This window comes from Pyrgilauda ruficollis, unplaced genomic scaffold, assembly GCF_017590135.1.
Source record: "Pyrgilauda ruficollis isolate IOZ18807 unplaced genomic scaffold, ASM1759013v1 scaffold19, whole genome shotgun sequence".
Lineage (NCBI taxonomy): Eukaryota > Metazoa > Chordata > Aves > Passeriformes > Passeridae > Pyrgilauda > Pyrgilauda ruficollis.
This window is the reverse complement of record NW_024518095.1, coordinates 5,356,504-5,363,598: the sequence shown is the minus strand read 5'-3', so window position 1 is coordinate 5,363,598 and position 7,095 is coordinate 5,356,504.

Here is a 7,095-nt window from a genome sequence, read left to right as displayed (position 1 = left end):
CAGGCAGGCAGGAACAGCTGGATCTTCCTTTGGCAAAGGCCACTGATGAGCTGTGCAGACAGACTTCACAGCAAATAGCCTCTTCTTCAGCCACACGATCAAGGAGCTCTAAGAACAGATTTCTCAAAGAAGCTTCTGCTGTTGTTCTCAGATACTTTACTTTTAATAAACCTATTTCCACTACTTTGTCAAAGAAATAGCTGGTCTTCAAAATGAGTGCGTTACATATGACATCTTTGTAGTCAAACATACTATTCTGCATGCAGACCTCAGACATTTCCTAGGGCTTCTGTGTTTCTCTAACATCTGCTCGTGTCAGAAATGAATGTTTTTATTGCTATAGGCTGAAATCTGAACAAAACTGCAGAAAAGTATGCAAGATTTAAACAAGGCAAGCAAGACTGGGTTTTGTAGTGACATAAGCAACAAACATTGACAATAAGAGACAATCTGTTTACAATCCTAAAGTGCATGTGTTGGAACATTTCTCTTGTAAACAAACAGTACAGAAGCTCAGAAGCAACATTGTGACATTTAAGGCTAACTCTGCAAATAAATACTTAAATCTTGTATTATAGTTTTTGCCTTTTCAAAGCACGATCCAAAGAGATTGCTCCTTGATGTGTTCCAAGTATTGCTGTACTTTACAACACTGGCAGGTCACTTTTCTCTGAAGGAAAGAAAAGGTCTCCTCCAAAGCTAACTGAAACAAGTGCCAAGTAAGTCTCCAAATAAGTGTATTTTTTGTTTTCAAAAAAACCAGCATAAGCATTCTTGATTTGAAATAATATATATTCACTAGACTATGTTAAAACTCAAATAAAGGAGATGAGCATAGACTAAATGCTCTCCCACATTGTCTTCAGCACTTCTGAAGGTGGGAGGTGGGAAGAAAATCTGACTTGATTCCTGCAGATCTTTCCACTAATCCTGGGAACTATGCATTGTAGTCATTTGCTTTACTTATTAGATGCCATAGCAGCATTTAAGGTTCCTCCTTGGAAATAGATTTATTGGAATTATTAGAAATACTAAATCATAGTTTCAGCTACTAATTGCTGCCAGAGGAATTTTTTTAAATAATAATGAGGTGAATTCTCCAGAAGAAGATCCATGAAGCTAATTTTTAGGACAAACCTTCTCTTGAAATGTAATTGTGCACTTACTAATTACAATTAAAAATATGTGTAAAAAGTAGACTATTGCATCCTTGCAGCCAGCTGGACAGACCTGTAAATGAGCATTACTCTGCTACCTCAAGCAAAACAAAGCTTCGGTACTTTCACTTAATGACCCATTGAAATATGAACTGAATGATGACATAACAGACTTTTTCTTCACCACATCATCCCCATGTCACAACAGCATATTCTGCTCAGCATTCACACTACACACAGCTGTGGACCCTCACTGCACCTGGGCTTGGAAGCACACTGTGAAATAAGCTCCCAAGTTCTCTTCTTTCTGCAGTACAGAATGTACCTTTCCTAGATGATGTAGCTAAAAGCAAACGAAATGACATCCATACTGCAACAGCAACCCCTGGAGGTTCTTTCCAACAGGTCTGATCCTCTTCTGTGAGTTTCAAGGAGACACTTGTTCTCTCAGCTGGGAGGTCTGATCTCGCAGACATGCAGGATATTACCAGGTCTATTTGGCCAGTCATATTAGAATTTGTTTGTTCCTGGTTTGTTCCTGCACTTCAGGACAGCAAGCAAAGAATACTTCGACCAAAGAACGACCAAAGAATGCTCATTACACTCTGCAGTGCTCTTCTTGACCTTCATCTATAGAAGTACCTGAACCTGCCAATGGACCTTTTATTTTTCCACCCTTCCACGTGCTGACATACAAGAAGAAAATCCCAGCCTGTTGCCAAACTGTTTCTGCATTCTTTCCAATCCCTGTGACAAAGACAACTTGGGTAACATGTCAAATATTGTGTTGATAACTAAGCTATGCAGTCTTGCAGCAATAAATGCCTAGTGACACCAGTATTAAGAAAATAGACCAACAAATATGAAACATTTGCCAAACAGCACTAGAATGCACCTTTGTATGGGTTAGCCTGCCTTTGTCCTCATTTTAGTTTCCTGAACCAGCCATGTGCAGCCACCTAACAGACCTGAAGTAATTCATACACAATAAGAAATTTTTACTGTTTCAGAAAATGTTTTGTCTTTACATGGCCCTTGATGAATCAAACTGTTTCGACTTTAATACATGCATTCAAACCATTCAAAACATTTTTCTCCATGTATAAATAACCTCTCAATTTTTCTTGTACAACCACAGAATGACTGGATACACAAGGCTGAAAGCCACTCAGATGAATTCATATTCAGAAATCAAATACCAACACCACTACAAAATAACACAATTGTGGGGTTTTTTCTCTTATTTTCAGAAGTTTGGAGTGAAGAACTGCAAAAATAACTTGTCATCTCCCTAGAAAATGACCTACAGCAAAGGTAAGGTCACTGTAAGAACAGAGTATAATCTTCCATGTCAAACAACTTTTTAATCTTTATATTGGCTACCTGGAGATATACATATTCTACCTTTTTATTAGAGTTGAACTCAACCCACTTTATATGCCCAAACTGGTACCAAAAGCAGCAGAGTTTAGTACTTCATTTTGGCTGCCCCCTGCAAAGGTATTAAAATAAACCACTGCTGTCCATCTGCATCTTTTGTTCCTCACTTCAATTTTGATGATGAGATGGTTTTTGCAAACGAGTCACATTTCAAACCAGAGTCATGGATTTTCAGCCTACAGCATTAGGAGAAACAAGAACTCCGTAGAACTCAGTAACTTTAGTATATTCCTCTTTTAAAAGACTCAACTTGATCATTTCCACATTTGGAAAAAAATATGGTAATGTCATTAACGACTTTGAAAAGGAGTTGATGATGGGAAATCCAAATTTTTTTCCCCTTCTGTCAATTGTGGCTGACACTTCAAAGTTGCCAGCTGTGAAGATAAAAGAAACTACCATACATTCCATCAGTAAGCAGAACTCAGCTGTTACAATTCAAAACACCTTACCAGCAAGTTGGGCTAGAATAGAATGCTATCATTTGGTACAGTGTGAGCATTCTTAAACAGAGGGGCAGGAGAAAAACTTCCATGAAGCCACATTCCATGGAATTCTGTGGAACACATAATTTTGTTTTGTCCCTAGATAATGTTAGGTATTTTCACTGCTGAGGGGAATGCTTGGGCTACGAACTCCCTCAAAAACAGCACTCAGTCACATGTAAGCAGGCCATCTCTGCATGAAATGCCTCTGGAAAATGGATACTGCATACAATAAATGAAAACATTCTCTTGCACAATGGAAATAGCGTTGATACAGGAGACAAGCCTGAGCCTTCTAGCAAATAACCTTAGTAAAGGACTGAAGAAAACCAGAAGACTCAATATTACATCAAGAATCCCCAGGAAGGATGGCATACAAAGTAACAGTAATCAGATGTTTAGGAGTCCAGTATTTGTTCAGTTGAAGAGAAGAAAGGCTGAATGCTGATTGGAAACTACAGTCATACAGAACTGGGGCTTTTTAATCGATTAGTAAAAGAGCAGTGGAAAAAAGTAAATGGCAAGTTTCTTCCATAGGAATATCTTTACTGCACTGAACCAAGTGACACAGCTTACTTCCTAAAGTCTTCAACAGCTTTATTCAACTTACTCATAATTGTCAAGTGGGAGAAATCCACCTAAGACGGGAAATAATTTCTGCACAATAAAAAAATAAAAATATGACAAAACCAAAGATAAACTCCTTCAGAATAAAAGTATTTTCAAAATTTCTACACAGTTTCATCAAAATACTCTTCTTAAGAAGAGGAAACTACCCCTTTGCATTCTGGGATCACAGGCCACCACTTGCCAGTTACTTTTTTCTTTCCCTTCTGTATTTCCCATTCTTCAAAAATATCAAAGGCAGAACACAGAGAAAATTATTTTAAATTAAAATAATCTCACTTTGGTTTTGCCTTTTTCTCAGCATGACAGTTTAGTTAACATCTTCCAACCAGTGTCCATATTTTCTCAGAAACATGCTTTTATTTCTTCTGTGGTATGGATGTTCTTTCTGAAGGAAGTTTTCTCCTCGTTTAAGATTATGTGGGATTATTAAAGCCTCATATGGTGGAAACAAATCTAAAGAAGTCTAATGCCATACCAACACAAAATTGCCTGATTCTCACAAAAGGCTCATTTCCAGAAAGCTTCTGTTTCAGCAACATTGCTCATGGAAGATTAATTTACTTCATTACTCTTAAGAACTCCCTCTCCAAACTCAGATACAATGAAAAATTATATGGATACTGATGAAGAAGGTAGATTTAATGTGAGTTATAACCATACCCAAGAGCTCTTCCAGGGCAAGGAGCTACACTTGCTGCCAGAATTTCTACCTGCTCACGTTCAGTAGTGCAGCAATCAAATCTTCCCATCTCACAGCAAGGAGGAATCAAAGAGGGGGGAAAAAAAGTAATAAACTGACTACTATTTTTCATTTTTTTCAGAATTAATTTTAAGAACAGCAATAACAAAATAGACATTTTATCTGAAGTTTAGAGCAAAAGGGAAATAAAACCCAGAGGCTGCAGGTTTAACTGTTTGGCAGAAACAAATATTATTTCAGTCAGAACGATCAGGACTCACAAAATAAAAACAACCCACACACAACACATCCAAGGCCACATGTTACTTTGCTTTTAAAAGTGGAGGTAATGGAGGAGAAGTACCAGTAAGTATGAGAACAGTTGCTAAATCCCTACTACTAAGTCCACCAGTGCAGGGTGAACTTGTTCCAAGCCTCATTTCTGAGAATATCTGTTAAGGCAAATACAACAGGAGCAGATATGGATTTTTAATTCCTATCTTCAAGTTGATGAAATTTAAATATAATCCTTCATTTGAAGGAAGCAATGCTGTTTACATGGTTATGTGCTGCTTTGTACACCTCATAAAATACATTTGGAAGTAGTACAGCTCTCTTTATTTTGTCAACTGCTGTATTAGATGTCATACTTGGAAGGAAAATTATATAAAAAATAAATGTACATGATTGAAGTGCAGCGTTCTTGAAGTATTTGTAGGTTTCAATTTATAATTTTAGAAAAAAACTCGCTTGTGAGGATGGTGAGTTCTTTCACTGAAAAACAGAGCATGAAGTATTTTTGAGATACAAAAACATTTTAACCCAAGAATCTACAATGCGAGGACTGGCCAACCATTTTTATATTATGCAAAAGCTTGTTAATTGGTCTCAACTGTCTGTGTGCAAAGTGATGAAAAATACTAGAGAAAGTTCTAATTTTACCAAACATCCTAAGAGCAGCCCTTGAGAATGCTGGTTTTGTTTTAGTGAGAGAAATTTCCTATTTCAGTTTCAAATAATTAGCATTTGAAAAACAGCTACAGGTATTCCTGACACTTCTTTAAGAGAATTACATGAACGTAATTGATCTAAAAGCATAAACACACCAGATTTATACAAGTACTTGGATGTACAGAGGGAAAACCAAAGAAAACTTCCAATCTAGCGATCCAGTGAAATTGAGTGGAATTTCAACACCTAACATGGTCAGATTTTGCAACATGGATAAATTATCTCAGTAATTATGGTGCAGTTACAATCTTTATGAGTTAGTCTTCCCACATCACCAAAATAACTAACTGCTATGTGGAGACAACCACAGTCAGAATTTCTGCAATTTACAGGGAAGACTTAGTTCTTATGTTCCCACTGCTTTGTCAGTGGTCAAAGTGAAGATTACTCTTCTGCAAGAAAGCATTCACAATACAATAGAGCTCAACATTCTCTTCTGTCCTTAAGCTTGCTCCACTGTCAAGTTCTGTAAAACAAAGTGAAGATGATCTGCCTCCACCACATCAGCTGTTTGTTATGGTAGCACATAAGAACACAGAGATCTCTCAACTACAAATATTCTGTTCACTTACCATTGTCACCTATTCCCTCTTCCTATGTTAGCCTCATGGTTCATGTTTATCACACCATTCTCACATCTAACTTTTGATCTATAAAACATTTTAATATACTTGGAAAACTTAACGCAAAAAGTTCAAAGATTAGTCTGAAAACTAATTAGTACAACAGATTCTTAATTAGGAGACGGGTATATTGCTGCAATTGAAGTAGATGATTTATACAGTAAGATAACATACACCTAATTCACAGTGATTTTTCTGCTGTATGGTTTCTCTGTAGTCATTCCAATCCTTTTCATGACATTTAGATATGTTGGTATGTTTAATCTCATTTATTTCTACTTCTAGAAGACAATTGTTACATTAGTATGAAGACTTTGGAGACAGAGAAAGCTACATTTTCAAAAATTTCTACAGCATTAGAATTGTTACTATTGAATGAGTTCATAGACTTCTTTGTTCAGGTCCTTCTATTAAAGTAAAATGTACCAATATCTCCTTTGCTTTTCCCAAGCTGCAAGCATGTAAGGTGAAGATTTTGCCCCCAAGCCCCAGTGCTCACAGGAAACTGTCTCTGAGGTCATAAAAATGAATGCTTTTTCAGTCCCGTAGCAGCTTATGCCACGTACCCATGTAACAGGTTTCCAAAATATCAAACTAGCTAAAAAAGACCAGTTAACTAAAAAAATTCAAATTCATATCTGACTTCAGAAAAAAATAAAAGACAACTAAGCAGTTGCATTAAACAAGTAATGAGGCAGTGGTCCCTGATCATTTTGTTATTAAATTCCCAAATCCAGTTCATTGTGGGACTGCCAGCTATCCACTTCTGGTCAATTTCTAAATTACCTCATCGTATCCACAGAACATTTTCTTCTGTTTGCTCTCTATCTCTACCCAGCCTTTTGGCCTCCCCTTTTTTCTGTCTCACCAGAATACTGTATGGCACTCGCAGCATTGCAGCCTACTGGTGGTGACATGTGCCAGAACAAAATGATGGTCTGGCAACACTTGCCTAGGTAACACCACATATTAGTGCCTTAATAAAAGCTGTCAGATGAAGACTAGGAGATAGAATCCACTGAAGAAACTTCCTTCATACTTTTATAATAAAAGCAAAGTTGAATGCCGAG